This window comes from Paramormyrops kingsleyae, chromosome 1, assembly GCF_048594095.1.
Source record: "Paramormyrops kingsleyae isolate MSU_618 chromosome 1, PKINGS_0.4, whole genome shotgun sequence".
Taxonomy (NCBI): Eukaryota; Metazoa; Chordata; class Actinopteri; order Osteoglossiformes; family Mormyridae; genus Paramormyrops; species Paramormyrops kingsleyae.
The window spans coordinates 66,518,266-66,544,956 of NC_132797.1; the positions used below are offsets into that span (position 1 = coordinate 66,518,266).

Genomic DNA, 26,691 nt, shown 5'->3' on the forward strand with positions numbered 1-26,691 from the left:
TGTGACTTAACTCGATGGATGAATTGGACTGAATGTACTATGACTGGAGGTCGATGGATATGGGTTTTTCAATAGCCGATGCCGATATTTAGGAGTCAGGGTCAGACGACGGCCGATATATGCTGCCGATTATTTTTGGCCGATAATTGGACGTTTTCCCCTCTATTTGCATGGTAAAATATCACACCAATAATGACAAAGGATACACAAAATTTCTCAACTTAGCATTTATTGAATACCGACTTGTGTAAATTTAAATATACACTTAAATAACAAAAACACAATACAACTTGTAAACAATAAAAGTTATAAACAATAAAAATAGCAGCATCAGAATCTCTTTTACTGCACAATATACCAGCAAACTCCTCATTTCTAAGGAAGGAAAATTTGTAAACAGTACAAAAAGGAAAGAGCATGTTATCTTCAGTTTTAATCCCAATTCCAGTCCCCGAGTCTTCCTCGCCCCACCCATCCCTCACAGCCATCAGACAGCAATTACTAAAACAGAAGAAAAAATGCAAGGTTAGCATTTTTATTATAGCGCCTTCATCTTCAATTCATTCTACAATTCCAGTATTCCATGCACATTAAAACAATGACACTAATACATTTTGAAAGAAAATAAAAAGACTAGTAACTAAGTGCATCATGGCATGATGAGTGTACAAGGCCGAAAACCTTTCACTAACACATCTGGTGGTTGAGTCATGCCAATTGGACTTCTCTCTGAAAGGTAGAAACATTTCACTGTTCATCCATGCCAATGATTTTTGAGTGAAGCTAAGTGTGCCTGTTTGTTCTATATCCCCCTCACATCATCTTAAAACACACGTGGGTGTGTATAAATGTGTGTGTGTGTGTGTGTGTGTGTGAAATGATGTGTGTGCAATTAAAAACTGTGGTGCATTAAAAGTGAGGGAGTGGTCAGGGCACAAGCTCCCCACTGCTGGCAGACGGCGGAATCCTGTGTGTCCCAACCTATTCCAAAAAAGAAAAATTAAAATATGGTGTATCGGGACTAGATGGTTAGTATGGATAACTAAGGTGCATTAAACTTGGGTGAGCAGGCAAGGCATGACACCCCACCGCTGGCAGACGGTATTCTTGGGATGTATTTAATATATATATATTTTTTTAATATAATCCCTCCACCACCCCCCCTCTGCGGAGGACTGCTTTATTTTTAATTTACATTGCAAAAAAAATACAAAAAACACAAAAATAAAGAAAAACAAAAAGGAAAATAAAAATAATAACAATAATGATAATAATAATAATGTGTGTGTGTACGTACACATCACCTGCGCGCCCCACCCTATTCCCAAAAAAAAAAAAAGATGGCCAGTATGGTAAGGTCATTAAATTTGGGTGAGCAGGCAAGGCATGTCACCCTACCGCTGGCAGACGGTATGCTTGGGAAGTATTTAATAAATATATTTTTTTTAATATATGCCCTCCACCACCCCCCCTCTGCGGAGGACTGCTTTATTTTTAATTTACATTGCAAAAAAAATACAAAAAACACAAACAAAAACAAAAGGAAAATAACAATAATAATAATTATAATAATAATAATAATAATAATAATAAAGTGTGTGTGTGTACGTACACATCACCTGCGCGCCCCACCCTATTCCCAAAAAAAAAAAAAGATGGCCAGTACGGTAAGGTCATTAAATTTGGGTGAGCAGGCAAGGCATGTCACCCCACCGCTGGCAGACGGTATGCTTGGATTTATTTAATAAATATATATTTTTTAAAATATGCCCTCCACCACCCCCCCTCTGCGGAGGACTGCTTTATTTTTAATTTACATTGCAAAAAAAATACAAAAAACATAAAAATAAAGAAAAACAAAAGGAAAATAACAATAATAATAATTATAATAATAATAATAATAATAATAATAAAGTGTGTGTGTGTACGTACACATAACCTGCGCGCCCCACTCTATATGGTGTATCGGGACAGCAGCGACACCCTCCCCCCCTCCCACCCCACCCCGACCTCACAGCCAAAGCTGCCGGGAACCAAGCCAAGAGGGCCCCCAGTGCTCCCCAGAATGAAGAGCCCCGGCCACATGCCGAACCCGCAGAGGAGCATGCGAGGAAGCGCCGGTGTTCTGTCAGAAAATAATACCTATCGAGACGTGCTATCGAGCCTTTCTGCGCATGTGCAGTTCCACCGTCTTGGGATTAGGGTTAGGTTTTAGGGGTTAGGGTTAAGGTAAGGGTTTTAGGGGTTTTGGGGGGTTAGGGTTAGGGTAAGAGTTAGGGCTAGGGCTAACGATTAGCACTACGGTAGCATTTTTCGACAAGGCAGCATATATCGACAGAACACCGGGACAACAGCCCCAAGGAGTTAACAGTAGTACTGAATTTCCTTTGTTATTTTGTTTGTGGGTCTTTCTACATGTCATTGTAGTATTTAATATATGCCCTCCACCACCCCCCCTCTGCGGAGGACTGCTTTATTTTTAATTTACATTGCAAAAAAAATACAAAAACAAAGAAAAACAAAAGGAAAATAACAATAATAATAATTATAATAATAATGTGTGTGTACACATCACCTGCGCGCCCCACCCTATTCCCAAAAAAAAAAAAAAGATGGCCAGTACGGTAAGGTCATTAAATTTGGGTGAGCAGGCAAGGCATGTCACCCCACCGCTGGCAGACGGTATGCTTGGATTTATTTAATAAATATATATTTTTTAAAATATGCCCTCCACCACCCCCCCTCTGCGGAGGACTGCTTTATTTTTAATTTACATTGCAAAAAAAATACAAAAAACATAAAAATAAAGAAAAACAAAAGGAAAATAACAATAATAATAATTATAATAATAATAATAATAATAAAGTGTGTGTGTGTACGTACACATAACCTGCGCGCCCCACTCTATATGGTGTATCGGGACAGCAGCGACACCCTCCCCCCCTCCCACCCCGACCTCACAGCCAAAGCTGCCGGGAACCAAGCCAAGAGGGCCCCCAGTGCTCCCCAGAATGAAGAGCCCCGGCCACATGCCGAACCCGCAGAGGAGCATGCGAGGAAGCGCCGGTGTTCTGTCAGAAAATAATACCTATCGAGACGTGCTATCGAGCCTTTCTGCGCATGTGCAGTTCCACCGTCTTGGGATTAGGGTTAGGTTTTAGGGGTTAGGGTTAAGGTAAGGGTTTTAGGGGTTTTGGGGGGTTAGGGTTAGGGTAAGAGTTAGGGCTAGGGCTAACGATTAGCACTACGGTAGCATTTTTCGACAAGGCAGCATATATCGACAGAACACCGGGACAACAGCCCCAAGGAGTTAACAGTAGTACTGAATTTCCTTTGTTATTTTGTTTGTGGGTCTTTCTACATGTCATTGTAGTATTTAATATATGCCCTCCACCACCCCCCCTCTGCGGAGGACTGCTTTATTTTTAATTTACATTGCAAAAAAAATACAAAAAACATAAAAATAAAAACAAAAGGAAAATAACAATAATAATAATTATAATAATAATGTGTGTGTGTGTACGTACACATCACCTGCGCGCCCCACTCTATATGGTGTATCGGGACAGCAGCGACACCCTTCCCCCCTCCTACCCCGACCTCACAGCCAAAGCTGCCGGGAACCAAGCCAAGAGGGCCCCCAGTGCTCCCCAGAATGAAGAGCCCCGGCCACATGCCGAACCCGCAGAGGAGCATGCGAGGAAGCGCCGGTGTTCTGTCAGAAAATAATACCTATCGAGACGTGCTATCGAGCCTTTCTGCGCATGTGCAGTTCCACCGTCTTGGGATTAGGGTTAGGTTTTAGGGGTTAGGGTTAAGGTAAGGGTTTTAGGGGTTTTGGGGGGTTAGGGTTAGGGTAAGAGTTAGGGCTAGGGCTAACGATTAGCACTACGGTAGCATTTTTCGACAAGGCAGCATATATCGACAGAACACCGGGACAACAGCCCCAAGGAGTTAACAGTAGTACTGAATTTCCTTTGTTATTTTGTTTGTGGGTCTTTCTACATGTCATTGTAGTATTTAATATATGCCCTCCACCACCCCCCCTCTGCGGAGGACTGCTTTATTTTTAATTTACATTGCAAAAAAAATACAAAAAACATAAAAATAAAGAAAAAAAAAGGAAAATAACAATAATAATAATTATAATAATAATGTGTGTGTGTGTACGTACACATCACCTGCGCGCCCCACCCTATTCCCAAAAAAAAAAGGTATATGGTGTATCGGGACAGCAGCGACACCCTCCCCCCCCCCCACCCCGACCTCACAGCCAAAGCTGCCGGGAACCAAGCCAAGAGGGCCCCCAGTGCTCCCCAGAATGAAGGGCCCCGGCCACATGCCGAACCCGCAGAGGAGCATGCGAGGAAGTGCCGGTGTTCTGTCAGAAAATAATACCTATCGAGACGTGCTATCGAGCCTTTCTGCGCATGTGCAGTTCCACCGTCTTGGGATTAGGGTTAGGTTTTAGGGGTTAGGGTTAAGGTAAGGGTTTTAGGGGTTTTGGGGGGTTAGGGTTAGGGTAAGAGTTAGGGCTAGGGCTAACGATTAGCACTACGGTAGCATTTTTCGACAAGGCAGCATATATCGACAGAACACCGGGACAACAGCCCCAAGGAGTTAACAGTAGTACTGAATTTCCTTTGTTATTTTGTTTGTGGGTCTTTCTACATGTCATTATAGTATTTAATATATGCCCTCCACCACCCCCCTCTGCGGAGGACTGCTTTATTTTTAATTTACATTGCAAAAAAAATACAAAAACAAAGAAAAACAAAAGGAAAATAACAATAATAATAATTATAATAATAATGTGTGTGTACACATCACCTGCGCGCCCCACCCTATTCCCAAAAAAAAAAAAAAGATGGCCAGTACGGTAAGGTCATTAAATTTGGGTGAGCAGGCAAGGCATGTCACCCCACCGCTGGCAGACGGTATGCTTGGATTTATTTAATAAATATATATTTTTTAAAATATGCCCTCCACCACCCCCCCTCTGCGGAGGACTGCTTTATTTTTAATTTACATTGCAAAAAAAATACAAAAAACATAAAAATAAAGAAAAACAAAAAGGAAAATAACAATAATAATAATTATAATAATAATAATAATAATAAAGTGTGTGTGTGTACGTACACATAACCTGCGCGCCCCACTCTATATGGTGTATCGGGACAGCAGCGACACCCTCCCCCCCTCCCACCCCGACCTCACAGCCAAAGCTGCCGGGAACCAAGCCAAGAGGGCCCCCAGTGCTCCCCAGAATGAAGAGCCCCGGCCACATGCCGAACCCGCAGAGGAGCATGCGAGGAAGCGCCGGTGTTCTGTCAGAAAATAATACCTATCGAGACGTGCTATCGAGCCTTTCTGCGCATGTGCAGTTCCACCGTCTTGGGATTAGGGTTAGGTTTTAGGGGTTAGGGTTAAGGTAAGGGTTTTAGGGGTTTTGGGGGGTTAGGGTTAGGGTAAGAGTTAGGGCTAGGGCTAACGATTAGCACTACGGTAGCATTTTTCGACAAGGCAGCATATATCGACAGAACACCGGGACAACAGCCCCAAGGAGTTAACAGTAGTACTGAATTTCCTTTGTTATTTTGTTTGTGGGTCTTTCTACATGTCATTGTAGTATTTAATATATGCCCTCCACCACCCCCCCTCTGCGGAGGACTGCTTTATTTTTAATTTACATTGCAAAAAAAATACAAAAAACATAAAAATAAAAACAAAAGGAAAATAACAATAATAATAATTATAATAATAATGTGTGTGTGTGTACGTACACATCACCTGCGCGCCCCACTCTATATGGTGTATCGGGACAGCAGCGACACCCTTCCCCCCTCCTACCCCGACCTCACAGCCAAAGCTGCCGGGAACCAAGCCAAGAGGGCCCCCAGTGCTCCCCAGAATGAAGAGCCCCGGCCACATGCCGAACCCGCAGAGGAGCATGCGAGGAAGCGCCGGTGTTCTGTCAGAAAATAATACCTATCGAGACGTGCTATCGAGCCTTTCTGCGCATGTGCAGTTCCACCGTCTTGGGATTAGGGTTAGGTTTTAGGGGTTAGGGTTAAGGTAAGGGTTTTAGGGGTTTTGGGGGGTTAGGGTTAGGGTAAGAGTTAGGGCTAGGGCTAACGATTAGCACTACGGTAGCATTTTTCGACAAGGCAGCATATATCGACAGAACACCGGGACAACAGCCCCAAGGAGTTAACAGCAGTACTGAATTTCCTTTGTTATTTTGTTTGTGGGTCTTTCTACATGTCATTGTAGTATTTAATATATGCCCTCCACCACCCCCCCTCTGCGGAGGACTGCTTTATTTTTAATTTACATTGCAAAAAAAATACAAAAACAAAGAAAAACAAAAGGAAAATAACAATAATAATAATAATTATAATAATAATGTGTGTGTACACATCACCTGCGCGCCCCACCCTATTCCCAAAAAAAAAAAAAGATGGCCAGTACGGTAAGGTCATTAAATTTGGGTGAGCAGGCAAGGCATGTCACCCCACCGCTGGCAGACGGTATGCTTGGATTTATTTAATAAATATATATTTTTTAAAATATGCCCTCCACCACCCCCCCTCTGCGGAGGACTGCTTTATTTTTAATTTACATTGCAAAAAAAATACAAAAAACATAAAAATAAAGAAAAACAAAAGGAAAATAACAATAATAATAATTATAATAATAATAATAAAGTGTGTGTGTGTACGTACACATCACCTGCGCGTCCCACTCTATATGGTGTATCGGGACAGCAGCGACACCCTCCCCCCCTCCCACCCCACCCCACCCCGACCTCACAGCCAAAGCTGCCGGGAACCAAGCCAAGAGGGCCCCCAGTGCTCCCCAGAATGAAGAGCCCCGGCCACATGCCGAACCCGCAGAGGAGCATGCGAGGAAGCGCCGGTGTTCTGTCAGAAAATAATACCTATCGAGACGTGCTATCGAGCCTTTCTGCGCATGTGCAGTTCCACCGTCTTGGGATTAGGGTTAGGTTTTAGGGGTTAGGGTTAAGGTAAGGGTTTTAGGGGTTTTGGGGGGTTAGGGTTAGGGTAAGAGTTAGGGTTAGGGCTAACGATTAGCACTACGGTAGCATTTTTCGACAAGGCAGCATATAGGCCTATCGACAGAACACCGGGACAACAGCCCCAAGGAGTGAACAGTAGTACTGAATTTCCTTTGTTATTTTGTTTGTGGGTCTTCCTACATGTCATTGTAGTATTAAAATATGGATGTGGGAATTTGTTTTGTTTTTCAAATCTTACTAGCCTTTTGTCTTTCCGGTCTATATATATTATATAATTAATATTATATAAACCTTACTTCCGTGAAAAGTTATTAAAGCTAGAGACTTGTTTCGAGATACTAAGTCGAAATTTCGAGATAGTTATCTCGTTATTTCGAGATATTACGTCGAAATTTCGAGATAATATCTCGAAATTCCGACTTAAATTTTATATAATTTTTTTCCCCGGTGGCGGGGGAAGCGGGATTCCATATAAACGACTATAAAGCAGCAATTCGAAAACCGATTCAAAATAAAAATAACGGGTAATATACTTACCTTGGCTTCTGGGAAAACGAAATTTGTATTTTCCCCTACCTTGTTGGTCCATGTCACCTCTGGCTGAAGATGAGCTACGCCGTACTGACCTCTCTGGTGAAGCTGCATCTGCAGCGCTGGCTTTTTCCGTTGGATGTTTTTTTTTTTTTTTTTTTTTCTTTTATTCATTTGGATGTTTTTTCCCTTTGGATGTTTTTTTTTTCTTTTATTCATTCGGATGTTTTTTCCCTTTGGATGTTTTTTTTTTTTATTTTCATTCGGATGTTTTTTCCCTTTGGATGGTTTTTTTTTTTTCTTCATTCGGATGTTTTTTCCCTTTGGATGTTTTTTTTTTTTCTTCATTCGGATGTTTTTTCCCTTTGGATGTTTTTTTTTTTTTCCTCATTCGGATGTTTTTTCCCTTTGCATGTTTTTTTTTTTTTTAGATGTTTCTTTTTCTTTTTCTTCTTTGGATGTTGTTTTGCGGAAGGAAAGCCGTCGAGGCTAACGCTACCTGCTGGAAGCGCCAACTGAACGCAGTAAAACAGTTCCAAGCTCTTTTATAGTGAGCGTCTGCCCGATGTTTACGTAAGCAAAGTTTAAAGTTCTAGAAGGTTGAGACTCACTTTTCATTGGTTTCCCAGCTTTGCTGTCAAAATATTGTTTGCTGATTGGTCGACAATGTTAAAATACCCCCGAGCACTGTAAAAAACGAAAAAAAAGTTCCCCAAATAACACGTTACACATAAAAAAATATTTTAACTTTATTAAACTATCAAAATACATAAATCATGGGTTTGTTCAAAAGGCATAAACCTATATGCTGCACCCCAATACAGCCAACAAGAGAACAGGTTGCCCAAAGTTTGCTCAGGTGCACCCCACAGCACAACCTTAAAAGCACATCCAGCACAGATCACACTAGTGAATGACACAGCAAATCACAGCAATAAAATAGAACCCTATGGGCAATCCTGCACCCAGACTACGGGTGCCACCTGGCGCAGTCTGCCTAAAAATCAACCAAAGATATACATACAACAAAGAAAAAAACACAAACAAAAAAGAAAATAAAACTAGTCAGCTGCTCCCACTAAACACCGCTAACTAAGCCGGCTGGCTAGATAATACATGATACAACCTCGGATAAAAAATATTAAAGCAACACCAGGGAGGTTTACATCTACATCCTTAAAATTATCGACCCGTAATTCCACCTTGAAAACCCCTAAAGAACAGCAGTTTACCCCGCAACTCAGTGCCCCATTCAAACCAAATAAGGCAGGTTTTTGGGATAACCTGTAGGTCAGCTGTTCAAACCCAGGTGTGAGGACTCTTCAGCCAATCAGTCCTCTAATTAGTAATCTAATTAGGGAGTTGCAGCGGAAACCCGCATATACATCGGCCCTTTGCGGATAAGATTGCCCACCCCTGAAATAAGCAAACAGAAGGGCTGCTACACTGCGAAATCAATATGCCCGCCGATGCTCCACGAAATCTATTAGGACCCTGGCTGCCTTTCCTGTGCCTTCTCCTTTTAACGCTGCCCTTCCATCGGAGCATGCGTAGCCATCTCACCCCGGCTACGCCTCCGGTCCTAACTGCAGTTCCTATACCTGCCTATAATTGACTGGCTACAATCCACCCCCCAAAATGTAGTCGATAACCCAACGATCACAGCTAAGAATTCTATCCCCAAACCACTAGTCTTCCTCCCCAACCGAACGATCATTCACTGAACATGGTAGCTTATATGGGTTGGTATGATGACCAGCGATGGACCTGCACCTCAGGGGGGGGCACAACCTCCCCCATTATTCGAGGCCTACTTGTGGAGGCTTCATTGCACCCCTTCCACCAGCCCTGTCCCCGTAAAATCACAGACTCCTCATCCAATTCCATTTCTGTGGGCAATCCAGACTCGGCAGACATTACCGGAACATCTTCCCCTGGTCTAATAACACCCTGTGGTACTGGACACAACTCTGTTCGGTGAACTTGGCGGACAACCCCGTCCCGCCCCACTGGAGTTACAGAGTAAGCCGCACCATGATCTCGGGGACACCGAACTACCTTATACAAACGGCCATCCCAATGGTCCTGTATTTTATCTGTACCTCAAACATGGTTCCGCAAACACACCAGCTGACCTTCATGCAACCCCTGATCATTAACCAACTCATTGTGTTTCCGATTTCGTCGTGTGGCTTGTTCCTCCAACCGACCCCTCACATGCTCTTGAACCACCCGCAAAGTTTCCTGATGGTTTTGTGCCCAGTAGTATTCTAACCATATGTCAACTGGGGCCAACGTTGAACCATTGTATTTTTAACACACACTAAAACATGTTTTCATATTTATTATACTCTGCTGCTATTACCTATTTTGATTGTGGAAAAATTGTTTTCTGCTTATCACTCATTCACCTTACCTCACTAGTGCTACTAAGTTTCTTTCTACATCTCGTGCGTGTGTTTTAGGGAAGGCGGTGCAGCTAAAACTTAAAGCCTATTTAGGTACCTTGCAAGCAAGCTGACCTCACAAAACTTTAGCAGTGGACTGTACTGTCCTGGAACCTGCAAGTGATGGTCAGGAATATGTTTTGGTTTTGACGGATGTCTTTACGAAGTACTCCCAGGCTATACCTACCTCCAACCAAAAAACTAGTACAGTGGCACATGTTCTAGTTCAGCAGTGGTTTTATCGCTTTGGTCCACCTAGCCGTATTCACGCTGATCAGACACAGAATTTTGAAAATAATTTGATTAGACAGCTTTGCAAAATGTATAGGATTCAGAAAAGTGGATCTTTGCCATTCCATCCTCAGGGGAATGGGCAATGTGAGAGATTCAATCGTACTTTGCACAATTTGCTTCACATACTTCCTCCAGCAGAGAAGAAACGTTGGCCCCAGTTGACATATGGTTAGAATACTACACCCCACCAAATGACTGGGATGACACCTTATTATTTAATGTTTGGCTGTGAACCTCGATTGCCAGTAGACTATCTTCTGGGCCCTGCCAGGATCAGTCAGGATGGTGGACCATTGGAGGAATGGGCACAAAACCATCAGGAAACTTTGCGGGTGGTTCAAGAGCATGTGAGGGGTCGGTTGGAGGAACAAGCCACACGACGAAATCGGAAACACAATGAGTTGGTTAATGATCAGGGGTTGGATGAAGGTCAGCTGGTGTGTTTGCGGAACCATGTTTGAGGTAGAGATAAAATACAGGACCATTGGGATGCCCGTTTGTATAAGGTAGTTCGGTGTCCCCGAGATCATGGTGCGGTTTACTCTGTAACTCCAGTGGGGCGGGACGGGGTTGTCCGCCAAGTTCACCGAACAGAGTTGTGTCCAGTATCACAGGGTGTTATTAGACCAGGGGAAGATGTTCCGGTAATGTCTGCCGAGTCTGGATTGCCCACAGAAATGGAATTGGATGAGGAGTCTGTGATTTTACGGGGACAGGGCTGGTGGAAGGGGTGCAATGAAGCCTCCACAAGTAGGCCTCGAATAATGGGGGAGGTTGTGCCCCCCCCTGAGGTGCAGGTCCATCGCTGGTCATCATACCAACCCATATAAGCTACCATGTTCAGTGAATGATCGTTCGGTTGGGGAGGAAGACTAGTGGTTTGGGGATAGAATTCTTAGCTGTGATCGTTGGGTTATCGACTACATTTTGGGGGGTGGATTGTAGCCAGTCAATTATAGGCAGGTATAGGAACTGCAGTTAGGACCGGAGGCGTAGCCGGGGTGAGATGGCTACGCATGCTCTGATGGAAGGGCAGCGTTAAAAGGAGAAGGCACAGGAAAGGCAGCCAGGGTCCTAATAGATTTCGTGGAGCATCGGCGGGCATATTGATTTCGCAGTGTAGCAGCCCTTCTGTTTGCTTATTTCAGGGGTGGGCAATCTTATCCGCAAAGGGCCGATGTATATGCGGGTTTCCGCTGCAACTCCCTAATTAGATTACTAATTAGAGAACTGATTGGCTGAAGAGTCCTCACACCTGGGTTTGAACAGCTGACCTACAGGTTATCCCAAAAACCTGCCTTATTTGGTTTGAATGGGGCACTGAGTTGCGGGGTAAACTGCTGTTCTTTAGGGGTTTTCAAGGTGGAATTACGGGTCGATAATTTTAAGGATGTAGATGTAAACCTCCCTGGTGTTGCTTTAATATTTTTTATCCGAGGTTGTATCATGTATTATCTAGCCAGCCGGCTTAGTTAGCGGTGTTTAGTGGGAGCAGCTGACTAGTTTTATTTTCTTTTTTGTTTGTGTTTTTTTCTTTGTTGTATGTATATCTTTGGTTGATTTTTAGGCAGACTGCGCCAGGTGGCACCCGTAGTCTGGGTGCAGGATTGCCCATAGGGTTCTATTTTATTGCTGTGATTTGCTGTGTCATTCACTAGTGTGATCTGTGCTGGATGTGCTTTTAAGGTTGTGCTGTGGGGTGCACCTGAGCAAACTTTGGGCAACCTGTTCTCTTGTTGGCTGTATTGGGGTGCAGCATATAGGTTTATGCCTTTTGAACAAACCCATGATTTATGTATTTTGATAGTTTAATAAAGTTAAAATATTTTTTTATGTGTAACGTGTTATTTGGGGAACTTTTTTTTCGTTTTTTACAGTGCTCGGGGGTATTTTAACATTGTCGACCAATCAGCAAACAATATTTTGACAGCAAAGCTGGGAAACCAATGAAAAGTGAGTCTCAACCTTCTAGAACTTTAAACTTTGCTTACGTAAACATCGGGCAGACGCTCACTATAAAAGAGCTTGGAACTGTTTTACTGCGTTCAGTTGGCGCTTCCAGCAGGTAGCGTTAGCCTCGACGGCTTTCCTTCCGCAAAACAACATCCAAAGAAGAAAAAGAAAAAGAAACATCTAAAAAAAAAAAAAACATGCAAAGGGAAAAAACATCCGAATGAGGAAAAAAAAAAAAACATCCAAAGGGAAAAAACATCCGAATGAAGAAAAAAAAAAAACATCCAAAGGGAAAAAACATCCGAATGAAGAAAAAAAAAAAACCATCCAAAGGGAAAAAACATCCGAATGAAAATAAAAAAAAAAACATCCAAAGGGAAAAAACATCCGAATGAATAAAAGAAAAAAAAAACATCCAAAGGGAAAAAACATCCAAATGAATAAAAGAAAAAAAAAAAAAAAAAAAACATCCAACGGAAAAAGCCAGCGCTGCAGATGCAGCTTCACCAGAGAGGTCAGTACGGCGTAGCTCATCTTCAGCCAGAGGTGACATGGACCAACAAGGTAGGGGAAAATACAAATTTCGTTTTCCCAGAAGCCAAGGTAAGTATATTACCCGTTATTTTTATTTTGAATCGGTTTTCGAATTGCTGCTTTATAGTCGTTTATATGGAATCCCGTTTCCCCCGCCACCGGGGAAAAAAATTATATAAAATTTAAGTCGGAATTTCGAGATATTATCTCGAAATTTCGACGTAATATCTCGAAATAACGAGATAACTATCTCGAAATTTCGACTTAGTATCTCGAAACAAGTCTCTAGCTTTAATAACTTTTCACGGAAGTAAGGTTTATATAATATTAATTATATAATATATATAGACCGGAAAGACAAAAGGCTAGTAAGATTTGAAAAACAAAACAAATTCCCACATCCATATTTTAATACTACAATGACATGTAGGAAGACCCACAAACAAAATAACAAAGGAAATTCAGTACTACTGTTCACTCCTTGGGGCTGTTGTCCCGGTGTTCTGTCGATAGGCCTATATGCTGCCTTGTCGAAAAATGCTACCGTAGTGCTAATCGTTAGCCCTAACCCTAACTCTTACCCTAACCCTAACCCCCCAAAACCCCTAAAACCCTTACCTTAACCCTAACCCCTAAAACCTAACCCTAATCCCAAGACGGTGGAACTGCACATGCGCAGAAAGGCTCGATAGCACGTCTCGATAGGTATTATTTTCTGACAGAACACCGGCGCTTCCTCGCATGCTCCTCTGCGGGTTCGGCATGTGGCCGGGGCTCTTCATTCTGGGGAGCACTGGGGGCCCTCTTGGCTTGGTTCCCGGCAGCTTTGGCTGTGAGGTCGGGGTGGGGTGGGGTGGGGTGGGAGGGGGGGAGGGTGTCGCTGCTGTCCCGATACACCATATAGAGTGGGGCGCGCAGGTGATGTGTACGTACACACACACACTTTATTATTATTATTATAATTATTATTATTGTTATTTTCCTTTTGTTTTTCTTTATTTTTATGTTTTTTGTATTTTTTTTGCAATGTAAATTAAAAATAAAGCAGTCCTCCGCAGAGGGGGGGTGGTGGAGGGCATATTTTAAAAAATATATATTTATTAAATAAATCCAAGCATACCGTCTGCCAGCGGTGGGGTGACATGCCTTGCCTGCTCACCCAAATTTAATGACCTTACCGTACTGGCCATCTTTTTTTTTTTTTGGGAATAGGGTGGGGCGCGCAGGTGATGTGTACACACACATTATTATTATAATTATTATTATTGTTATTTTCCTTTTGTTTTTCTTTGTTTTTGTATTTTTTTTGCAATGTAAATTAAAAATAAAGCAGTCCTCCGCAGAGGGGGGGTGGTGGAGGGCATATATTAAATACTACAATGACATGTAGAAAGACCCACAAACAAAATAACAAAGGAAATTCAGTACTACTGTTAACTCCTTGGGGCTGTTGTCCCGGTGTTCTGTCGATATATGCTGCCTTGTCGAAAAATGCTACCGTAGTGCTAATCGTTAGCCCTAGCCCTAACTCTTACCCTAACCCTAACCCCCCAAAACCCCTAAAACCCTTACCTTAACCCTAACCCCTAAAACCTAACCCTAATCCCAAGACGGTGGAACTGCACATGCGCAGAAAGGCTCGATAGCACGTCTCGATAGGTATTATTTTCTGACAGAACACCGGCGCTTCCTCGCATGCTCCTCTGCGGGTTCGGCATGTGGCCGGGGCTCTTCATTCTGGGGAGCACTGGGGGCCCTCTTGGCTTGGTTCCCGGCAGCTTTGGCTGTGAGGTCGGGGTGGGAGGGGGGGAGGGTGTCGCTGCTGTCCCGATACACCATATAGAGTGGGACGCGCAGGTGATGTGTACGTACACACACACACTTTATTATTATTATTATTATTATAATTATTATTATTGTTATTTTCCTTTTGTTTTTCTTTATTTTTATGTTTTTTGTATTTTTTTTGCAATGTAAATTAAAAATAAAGCAGTCCTCCGCAGAGGGGGGGTGGTGGAGGGCATATTTTAAAAAATATATATTTATTAAATAAATCCAAGCATACCGTCTGCCAGCGGTGGGGTGACATGCCTTGCCTGCTCACCCAAATTTAATGACCTTACCGTACTGGCCATCTTTTTTTTTTTTTTGGGAATAGGGTGGGGCGCGCAGGTGATGTGTACACACACATTATTATTATAATTATTATTATTGTTATTTTCCTTTTGTTTTTCTTTGTTTTTGTATTTTTTTTGCAATGTAAATTAAAAATAAAGCAGTCCTCCGCAGAGGGGGGGTGGTGGAGGGCATATATTAAATACTACAATGACATGTAGAAAGACCCACAAACAAAATAACAAAGGAAATTCAGTACTACTGTTAACTCCTTGGGGCTGTTGTCCCGGTGTTCTGTCGATATATGCTGCCTTGTCGAAAAATGCTACCGTAGTGCTAATCGTTAGCCCTAGCCCTAACTCTTACCCTAACCCTAACCCCCCAAAACCCCTAAAACCCTTACCTTAACCCTAACCCCTAAAACCTAACCCTAATCCCAAGACGGTGGAACTGCACATGCGCAGAAAGGCTCGATAGCACGTCTCGATAGGTATTATTTTCTGACAGAACACCGGCGCTTCCTCGCATGCTCCTCTGCGGGTTCGGCATGTGGCCGGGGCTCTTCATTCTGGGGAGCACTGGGGGCCCTCTTGGCTTGGTTCCCGGCAGCTTTGGCTGTGAGGTCGGGGTGGGAGGGGGGGAGGGTGTCGCTGCTGTCCCGATACACCATATAGAGTGGGGCGCGCAGGTGATGTGTACGTACACACACACACTTTATTATTATTATTATTATTATTATAATTATTATTATTGTTATTTTCCTTTTGTTTTTCTTTATTTTTATGTTTTTTGTATTTTTTTTGCAATGTAAATTAAAAATAAAGCAGTCCTCCGCAGAGGGGGGGTGGTGGAGGGCATATTTTAAAAAATATATATTTATTAAATAAATCCAAGCATACCGTCTGCCAGCGGTGGGGTGACATGCCTTGCCTGCTCACCCAAATTTAATGACCTTACCGTACTGGCCATCTTTTTTTTTTTTTTGGGAATAGGGTGGGGCGCGCAGGTGATGTGTACGTACACACACACACACATTATTATTATAATTATTATTATTGTTATTTTCCTTTTTTTTTCTTTATTTTTATGTTTTTTGTATTTTTTTTGCAATGTAAATTAAAAATAAAGCAGTCCTCCGCAGAGGGGGGGTGGTGGAGGGCATATATTAAATACTACAATGACATGTAGAAAGACCCACAAACAAAATAACAAAGGAAATTCAGTACTACTGTTAACTCCTTGGGGCTGTTGTCCCGGTGTTCTGTCGATATATGCTGCCTTGTCGAAAAATGCTACCGTAGTGCTAATCGTTAGCCCTAGCCCTAACTCTTACCCTAACCCTAACCCCCCAAAACCCCTAAAACCCTTACCTTAACCCTAACCCCTAAAACCTAACCCTAATCCCAAGACGGTGGAACTGCACATGCGCAGAAAGGCTCGATAGCACGTCTCGATAGGTATTATTTTCTGACAGAACACCGGCGCTTCCTCGCATGCTCCTCTGCGGGTTCGGCATGTGGCCGGGGCTCTTCATTCTGGGGAGCACTGGGGGCCCTCTTGGCTTGGTTCCCGGCAGCTTTGGCTGTGAGGTCGGGGTGGGAGGGGGGGAGGGTGTCGCTGCTGTCCCGATACACCATATAGAGTGGGGCGCGCAGGTTATGTGTACGTACACACACACACTTTATTATTATTATTATTATTATAATTATTATTATTGTTATTTTCCTTTTGTTTTTCTTTATTTTTATGTTTTTTGTATTTTTTTTTGCAATGTAAATTAAAAATAAAGCAGTCCTCCGCAGAGGGGGGGTGGTGGAGGGCATATTTTAAAAAATATATATTTATTAAATAAATCCAAGCATACCGTCTGCCAGCGGTGGGGTGACATGCCTTGCCTGCTCACCCAAATTTAATGACCTTACCGTACTGGCCATCTTTTTTTTTTTTTTGGGAATAGGGTGGGGCGCGCAGGTGATGTGTACACACACATTATTATAATAATTATTATTATTGTTATTTTCCTTTTGTTTTTCTTTGTTTTTGTATTTTTTTTGCAATGTAAATTAAAAATAAAGCAGTCCTCCGCAGAGGGGGGGTGGTGGAGGGCATATATTAAATACTACAATGACATGTAGAAAGACCCACAAACAAAATAACAAAGGAAATTCAGTACTACTGTTAACTCCTTGGGGCTGTTGTCCCGGTGTTCTGTCGATATATGCTGCCTTGTCGAAAAATTCTACCGTAGTGCTAATCGTTAGCCCTAGCCCTAACTCTTACCCTAACCCTAACCCCCCAAAACCCCTAAAACCCTTACCTTAACCCTAACCCCTAAAACCTAACCCTAATCCCAAGACGGTGGAACTGCACATGCGCAGAAAGGCTCGATAGCACGTCTCGATAGGTATTATTTTCTGACAGAACACCGGCGCTTCCTCGCATGCTCCTCTGCGGGTTCGGCATGTGGCCGGGGCTCTTCATTCTGGGGAGCACTGGGGGCCCTCTTGGCTTGGTTCCCGGCAGCTTTGGCTGTGAGGTCGGGGTGGGAGGGGGGGAGGGTGTCGCTGCTGTCCCGATACACCATATAGAGTGGGGCGCGCAGGTTATGTGTACGTACACACACACACTTTATTATTATTATTATTATTATAATTATTATTATTGTTATTTTCCTTTTGTTTTTCTTTATTTTTATGTTTTTTGTATTTTTTTTGCAATGTAAATTAAAAATAAAGCAGTCCTCCGCAGAGGGGGGGTGGTGGAGGGCATATTTTAAAAAATATATATTTATTAAATAAATCCAAGCATACCGTCTGCCAGCGGTGGGGTGACATGCCTTGCCTGCTCACCCAAATTTAATGACCTTACCGTACTGGCCATCTTTTTTTTTTTTTTGGGAATAGGGTGGGGCGCGCAGGTGATGTGTACACACACATTATTATTATAATTATTATTATTGTTATTTTCCTTTTGTTTTTCTTTGTTTTTGTATTTTTTTTGCAATGTAAATTAAAAATAAAGCAGTCCTCCGCAGAGGGGGGGTGGTGGAGGGCATATATTAAATACTACAATGACATGTAGAAAGACCCACAAACAAAATAACAAAGGAAATTCAGTACTACTGTTAACTCCTTGGGGCTGTTGTCCCGGTGTTCTGTCGATATATGCTGCCTTGTCGAAAAATGCTACCGTAGTGCTAATCGTTAGCCCTAGCCCTAACTCTTACCCTAACCCTAACCCCCCAAAACCCCTAAAACCCTTACCTTAACCCTAACCCCTAAAACCTAACCCTAATCCCAAGACGGTGGAACTGCACATGCGCAGAAAGGCTCGATAGCACGTCTCGATAGGTATTATTTTCTGACAGAACACCGGCACTTCCTCGCATGCTCCTCTGCGGGTTCGGCATGTGGCCGGGGCCCTTCATTCTGGGGAGCACTGGGGGCCCTCTTGGCTTGGTTCCCGGCAGCTTTGGCTGTGAGGTCGGGGTGGGGGGGGGGGAGGGTGTCGCTGCTGTCCCGATACACCATATAGAGTGGGGCGCGCAGGTGATGTGTACGTACACACACACACTTTATTATTATTATTATAATTATTATTATTGTTATTTTCCTTTTGTTTTTCTTTATTTTTATGTTTTTTGTATTTTTTTTGCAATGTAAATTAAAAATAAAGCAGTCCTCCGCAGAGGGGGGGTGGTGGAGGGCATATTTTAAAAAATATATATTTATTAAATAAGTCCAAGCATACCGTCTGCCAGCGGTGGGGTGACATGCCTTGCCTGCTCACCCAAATTTAATGACCTTACCGTACTGGCCATCTTTTTTTTTTTTTTGGGAATAGGGTGGGGCGCGCAGGTGATGTGTACGTACACACACACATTATTATTATTATCATTATTGTTATTATTTTTATTTTCCTTTTGTTTTTCTTTATTTTTGTGTTTTTTGTATTTTTTTTGCAATGTAAATTAAAAATAAAGCAGTCCTCCGCAGAGGGGGGGTGGTGGAGGGATTATATAAAAAAATATATATATATTAAATACATTCCAAGAATACCGTCTGCCAGCGGTGGGGTGTCATGCCTTGCCTGCTCACCCAAGTTTAATGCACCTTAGTTATCCATACTAACCATCTAGTCCCGATACACCATATTTTAATTTTTCTTTTTTGAAATAGGTTGGGACACACAGGATTCCGCCGTCTGCCAGCAGTGGGGAGCTTGTGCCCTGACCACTCCCTCACTTTTAATGCACCACAGTTTTTAATTGCACACACATCATTTCACACACACACACACACACACACACACATTTATACACACCCACGTGTGTTTTAAGATGATGTGAGGGGGATATAGAACAAACAGGCACACTTAGCTTCACTCAAAAATCATTGGCATGGATGAACAGTGAAATGTTTCTACCTTTCAGAGAGAAGTCCAATTGGCATGACTCAACCACCAGATGTGTTAGTGAAAGGTTTTCGGCCTTGTACACTCATCATGCCATGATGCACTTAGTTACTAGTCTTTTTATTTTCTTTCAAAATGTATTAGTGTCATTGTTTTAATGTGCATGCAATACTGGAATTGTAGAATGAATTGAAGATGAAGGCGCTATAATAAAAATGCTAACCTTGCATTTTTTCTTCTGTTTTAGTAATTGCTGTCTGATGGCTGTGAGGGATGGGTGGGGCGAGGAAGACTCGGGGACTGGAATTGGGATTAAAACTGAAGATAACATGCTCTTTCCTTTTTGTACTCTTTACAAATTTTCCTTCCTTAGAAATGAGGAGTTTGCTGGTATATTGTGCAGTAAAAGAGATTCTGATGCTGCTATTTTTATTGTTTATAACTTTTATTGTTTACAAGTTGTATTGTGTTTTTGTTATTTAAGTGTATATTTAAATTTACACAAGTCGGTATTCAATAAATGCTAAGTTGAGAAATTTTGTGTATCCTTTGTCATTATTGGTGTGATATTTTACCATGCAAATAGAGGGGAAAACGTCCAATTTTCGGCCAAAAATAATCGGCAGCATATATCGGCCGTCGCCTGACCCTGACTCCTAAATATCGGTATCGGCTATTGAAAAACCCATATCCATTGACCTCCAGTCATAGTACATTCAGTCCAATTCATCCATCGAGTTAAGTCACACCCCCACACCCACTTGAAGGGGCACTCCGGTAGACACGAGGATGGGAATCTTCTTTCTCCTATAGCACTCCCTGCAGAAGTACATCTTGCTCCTGTTCACAGGGGGTAGTTCAACGATGAAGCAGGGTTGGTTGGCTGAACATGTGAAGTTGTCCTGCTGCCGGGCAGGTTTGGACTGGGACATAAAAACAGCCCTGGACATCATCCACACCGGCCCACCACGTTCACACACACACACGCACACACACACACTGTATGTATCTATATGTATTAATTCAGTTTCCATTATCCTCAATATACATGTAAAATGGCTGATTAGAATATAAATACAATTTATTTACTATTAAAATGAATTGAAAAATAATAAATAAGAAAATGCTAATTGTTTTATCAGGTTTTATTGTAAATAATGAAAGGTCTTAATTGATGTATGGTTGTTATTCTAATGAAACATATTGATGCTTAGGGTACAAAATTTCAGCTGTAACTATATTTCAAGAGGTGCTTGAGGCAACTATATTTCAACATCACTACAAGGGCCTACAGAAGAAGCTTAGTAAACAGCTCACTTTTCTCTGCCACTTTATCAATGATCACATCAGAGTCCAGAGAGAAGAGGATGTCCCTCTCTGTTGCCATCAACATGAAGGCTTCCAAATGCTCCTGTGACAGCTTGGATCTAATGAACTTCAGCAAAGAAAATGTACGTTCACAGGCAACTTGAGTGATGGACAGGGTGAGCAGGAACTTGTATGCAAGTCCTAGGAGGTGGTAGGCATTTGACATCAGATTAAACCTTTATGAATGGGTACAGTAGCTGAATCATTGACTTACTATAACATTCATTCATAAGTTCACGTTCATTCATAAACAAAATACTGCTTTGTTTGGGTGGAGATGCAGGAGCTCAGCTTTGAAATTGATGAAATAGAGTAAAATCAGGCAATAGTGTTGTAGTTAGACAAAGTCACTTAATATTAGCATCTTGTTCGTGAAACTGCTGTATTAAATCAATATCACAATACCAATATGCAAATCCCTTTGAGAGTGGATTCTGATTAACACCACGTTCATTAAATGTCCGTCTCACCTCAGCAGTCTGGGCCGCCCTGCTGACATCTTCACCTAAGTGTTTTGCCGGTAGGGTGACCACCTAATCCATGTCAGGAGGGACACTATGAGCTACAACAGGATTTGTAAACTACCATTTCATACATTTCAATTAAAAGGACCAGGATTTCACTTAAGCACTGGGTTCTTGCCGTATGCTGATTGGTCAGTCTCCTATAATCATGCATATGTGTCAGTAATGTTAATGCGAAACAGCTGGATGAGTCTTTCAATCTAGGAACTAACCAAACATTTTAGCAGAGCACAGAATCCTTTCAGCTTTAAAGTAGTTCGTAAAAGCTGAAGTAGCTCATAGTGTCCCTCCTGACATGGATTAGGTGGTCACCCTATTTGCCGGCCTTCCAGCAAATAACAGATTTATTTTAACACATTTGGTGGCCTCTAGCTCAAGTGCTTGTCTTTTTTTCTCTCTCAACTTCTCGGCTCCTCTACGTTTTGATATTTTGTGTTTTATCAAGTTCACTATCGTTGCACACAGAGTACACGGCATCGGCTCACTTGGCTAATCGCTGCAGTTGCTTGCTCAGCACCCGCTCAAAAACTTGAACTTGATTTTGATTGGCCAATGCTCAGCGAATACGTCACGTGTGCTGATCGTAAGTTTAGCAGTCAGTCTCGCAGTTTGCATCAGCTTTATGCGGCCAATTAGAAAGACACAAACATGGGATTTCAACTATACAACAATAAACTTCCAAACAGAATTACGATTATAAATAATTAAAAAACTAAATGCCTAACCCACCAGCCCACAAAGACCGCGGCCCACCGGGAATCTCCCGGTAGTCCCGATGGCCAGTACATCCCTGCTGCTGGGTCTCGGTGCAGTTTTTCCACCTAAGCTTGAAGGTGGAAATGTGTTCCAACTCGGTCCCTGGGACTGCAGCATAACCAAACATCGCCAGCAGCGTCAGCCACACCCACCACCAGAACCACCCTATGCACATAAAGAAGAACTCGCATGCACATTAGTTTTCTCATAACTAACATTTATTAACTGGAATATGTCGCCAACTTTGGCACCTGGCTCCATAACATCCACGCTGTTTTCTTGTCCCATAGCTATAACTTCTGCAGGTTTAGGTGGGTCGTCTTATTGTTGAACCCACATATCTGTGTTTTTATTCTCTTTACTTGATTCCAGATTCGCTCCCTTAATTGTTTACCCCAAACTTCCTTGGTCGTAATTTTCCAATTTTGATTTCTCCACGTAGGCATCCAAACAGCCATACCATTCGCTACTGACCAAGAATCAGTATACAAATAACAATCATAATAGGAATCCTAGGTCAGAGTAGGACATCGTGTCCTATTGTCATCTGTTCCATTTCTAATAATGCCCAATTACATGCCAGAAGTTGTTTTTCAAAGGGAGTATATAATTGTCTCAGATATCTCCTGCTACCCTCCGGACATTCGGTATTTCTTCAATTTCACCTTCCCCACCAATACCGGTCACACTGTCACTGTACCTCTGAATTTAAATTGTCCATCCCCCTCCTGAGTCCCAGATGTAATCACCATCATTATGATCTGAGTCCCAGATATTTCCATCCCACCGCTCGGGATCCCAATTAGCAGCAGTTGCAGTAGCTACAAACGCTCTTATTTTTCTTGGACACAGAATCCGCTTTTTCCAGGCATTAGCTTTTGCTACATGCATCACAGCCCGCTCTGCAACCCCCATTACCTGTTGCAGATGTTGATGCAACATATCCACCTGACCCTGTGCTAGGGTCATCCGACCGAACGTCTCAGTCAACTCTTTCGTCTGTCTTTCTTTCTCCCTCTCAGCTTGGTCTGTGTGCTCATACTGCATTCTGTACGCAGCCAACACGATCCATAAGCGCTTCTGTAGAGCAGCACAGGATCCTTTACGGAGCCTTTCTAAGGCATGTCAACACCTGCTGAGGCTCGGCTTTTCTCAACGCGACAGTCCAAGAATCAACAGGCCCTCCACCTTTCCTTATCTTCTGGTCTAACGCAGCAAACTGCATCTCATCCCACTCAGGGAGCACTTCAGGCTCGGGCGCTGCTGTCTTTCTCCTAAACATGTTTGTTCTTTAGTCCTATATCTTTTTCCCCTCAAGTCCTGTTCCTGACGGCAAAATGTTTTAAAATGATGTGAAGGGCATATAGGGCTCTCGAAGGAACAAACAGGCACACTTAGGTTCACTCAAAAACACTTTATTACAAGTAATACAAAATAAGCTTGCATTACAATCAATACCAAAATACTGGATCAAAGGCAATGCAAAATAATCTCGTATCACAAGTGATATCAAATAATATCATATATCATAAACAAGAATATTGCTGCAAATTCAAGTGATATATATATATATATATAAAAGACGGTAAAAGATGCAAACATAGAAAATGCAAATTGCTACTATTATTATTGTTATTCACATGCAATGAGAAATCCCAATAATAATTGAATCAATACACAGACACTGCAAAGCTATTCACACTCGGACATGCCATCATCACCCACCTTCACACATGGACTGGGGAGCCCGTTTCAGTCCTGGCAGGAGACTGTGTACACTGAAATTTGAGAACACATTGCCTGAGTTCTGGTTGGCGGTATGTTACCACACAGCACACTGAGGACGCTTTCACAGAGAGTGTTCACCTAGTCCAGCGGTTCAGACTCTTTTTCTTTTTTTTCCTTGGTCTAACTCTACTCTCTAAATTAAGCTTTATGGACGTTCAGGTTTCATTTTATACACACTGACATCATTCCTGTTTATTTTTTACTGAGCATGTAAGCAACTGGCCACTCGGGTTAGAACAGATCTCTGGGTTCTGGGCTTTTAAACCCACAAGCAGGTATCTATAAGGGCCTTTGCATTCGAAAGCTTCCAGAAAGAATTTTGAAAGTCTTGGATACATCTGACATGTCAGCACACTCATCTGCCAGACCTCTCTGGAGTTTTTGAATAACACAATATACTTGGCATTAGTTAATGGTTCAGCTTTTCTTATTTTAGAAGAAAAGGTTCTGTACCAGATATATAATGTTTAAATTGCTGTAGATTGTTACTCGGTAAACACTTTTTCCAGTTCATTATTATTATTATTGCTAGCTTTTCCCATAAGGTCAGGACCGATAAGGTTGGTTTTGTTGGTAAAAATTAATTGTGACACATATTCTGGTATTCATTCAACAAATTTAATTTTCTTTATTTTGTACAAAAGCTCATCAAACAAAAGTTGCCATATGACATTTTCAGACACTTTGGACAATGAATAATCACCATTTCCTAACAGTCTTTTAATGAAATTAGACTTGCCGGAGTTCCTGGGCCCAGACAAAATGCACAAAGGGGAGCTAAGACCTGCTATAAAATCTCCTGCTAAAGACATAAGGTAAATTGGGTTAGTCTGGCAGAAGCTGGAACTTAGTGTACACAACCTCGAAGCATGTTGTCTTATTTTTCAGATGGAATCCCCTTTTAACTATGACAACATGTCGTGTGGTTGTCGTAATCTCTTTAGGGGCGGCATGTGGGTTGCTGGCAAAGTAACGCGCCATCAAATGTCCAGTTAGTTGGTTAGTTTCGGAGAAAGTCACCCATCCAGGCTCCCGGCTTTCTGACAAAGATGTCAGAGTCTGTATCATGGTGCAGCACGTGCCTTTCCTACGCCATCCATGAGGTTGTAAAGCTCAAGTCTGCCGTATGCTGTGGTGAAAGTCGCTATAAACTCAATGACATGGTATGGCACAACACAATACCTCTGTCTAGCGCCACTACACCCGTGCCACTTTCACTGAAAAATGAAAAGGGCAACACTTCAAACACTTTTGAAAACATATACTGAAGAAGGAGTGTTGTGTTTGTCTCATTCGTCCTCTGACCTTAATTTCCCCAAAGGCTGTTCAAGAACAACTTGTAAATTTGATGTTCAACACAGTTCACCTTGCTGTTTTCTAGGTTGAAGGGGATGACCTCCTTCTCAAAGCAAATCTGAACATGCCTCTCTTTTTCCTCATCGTTCTTTACCCAGAAGGGGTAACCAGAGGCCTCTTGTTTACCCTCTATATGTGTTTATGTAGTCTGCAAGGAGACTGGATTACCTCTCTGGGAAATGCCAGACCTTGTAAATTTTAGCAATTCTGTAGCCCTTTTCAACTGCCTTGTTTATTTCAACAGTACAGCACATACCCATGAGTACCCCCTGCTCATCTGAATGGACGTGGAGCCCCTGGCTCTCAGCTTCACAGCAGGGTGAGCAAACTGTAAATGTGAGTTTGGCACTGGCCCTATAAGGCAGCACAAGCAGATAAAGTCTTCTTCGTGTACACCTTGTGTTTGCTGAAACCAAAATATTTTTCGACATTGTCAAAACTGCAGAACTAAAGTCTGTGGTGACTGGCTGGGTACTCATTAAACTTGTTGACAGAGGAATAAAGGCTTGTAAAGTCTTAGTAATTTATTCTCATCACCCTGCACTTTACAATACAACTGCAAGGTATTAGTTCTGCCACAAAACCCAGCCTGACAGGGGTTGGGACATTCTGGAAAGTCAAATGTTCTCAAGAAAGCTTGGACATCTACCTTTTCCGCTTTTAGCTTGTACCACTCATGCTCCCAGATAACCCTTACATTAAGACTGAATGTACGCTTAAGGTTTCAGTCTGCTCCTGAAAGAGGTCGTGGACTGAACCAAAATTCAGCTTTGTTAGAGGGTTTACCACGTTTTCATCAAAACATTTTGGACAACCGTGGAAAACAAACAGAAAAATTCTATTGCAAATAGCAATATCAGAAAAATGACATATTAGATATTTTCCCGTAATCTTTTAGCCCTAACCGTCAAAACAGTGTCCATTTTCACCTTACTTCTATTGACAGCATTATGAATGACCAGTTTTTCAACAATTGGCTAAACATTACATCCATTGTATACATGATGTGGAGTTATGTTTGTCATGATGCAGTCATCTGGAGTAATGAGTGCAATGGAGGCTTTAGGGAAAAAATTGTGCTACATTTTTTTATGCACACAAGAGCTCTGGTAAGACACTCTGTCCTGAACCTGAGGCCACCCTCACTCAGAATGGCGTGATTTTTACAGTACTCAGCCATTTCTTTCCTGAAGTCACTACAAACAGTGCTGTACTACTCCTGAAATTCATGCTTCGCATTCTCCGCCCTGCTTTGTGACCAATATGCCTCAGGTGGGGGATTGGAGCCAGTGCAATTCTGATTTTCCACAGTGTTAGAAAAATATGGGAAATAGCTTCTCGTTTCACTCTCATACCCCAGAGCTGAAGGGAACGCGCTCATCTTCATGGGAAAAAAGCAAAGGGAATCAACCATGTAAATTTCAGCATGAGGTGCAATAAAAATGAACCCTTTGTAAAAAAACTGATGTGTGCTCTCTGCAGCCAAGTCCTCATTACAAAAAACATCTCTTAGGAGAACACGTATGAGCTTTTGGATTAGTTACATTAAAAGTGTACCTTTGGTTACACTCCT

General features: G+C 42.2%; 2 long non-coding RNA genes across 2 annotated transcripts; one reads left to right on the forward strand and one right to left on the reverse strand.

Annotated features, from left to right (window-relative positions):
- Nucleotides 1-212: 212 nt before the first annotated feature.
- LOC140593442 (uncharacterized) lies at nt 213-9,314 on the reverse strand. Its single transcript, XR_011993793.1, has 2 exons — nt 7,577-9,314; nt 213-501 (listed from the first exon to the last, which is right to left on the reverse strand). It is a non-coding gene; the product is annotated as an uncharacterized lncRNA (long non-coding RNA).
- Nucleotides 9,315-11,730: 2,416 nt separating this feature from the next.
- Nucleotides 11,731-19,862, forward strand: LOC140593444 (uncharacterized). The gene is made up of 2 exons (XR_011993794.1): nt 11,731-12,867; nt 19,574-19,862. It is a non-coding gene; the product is annotated as an uncharacterized lncRNA (long non-coding RNA).
- The last annotated feature ends 6,829 nt before the right edge of the window (nt 19,863-26,691 follow it).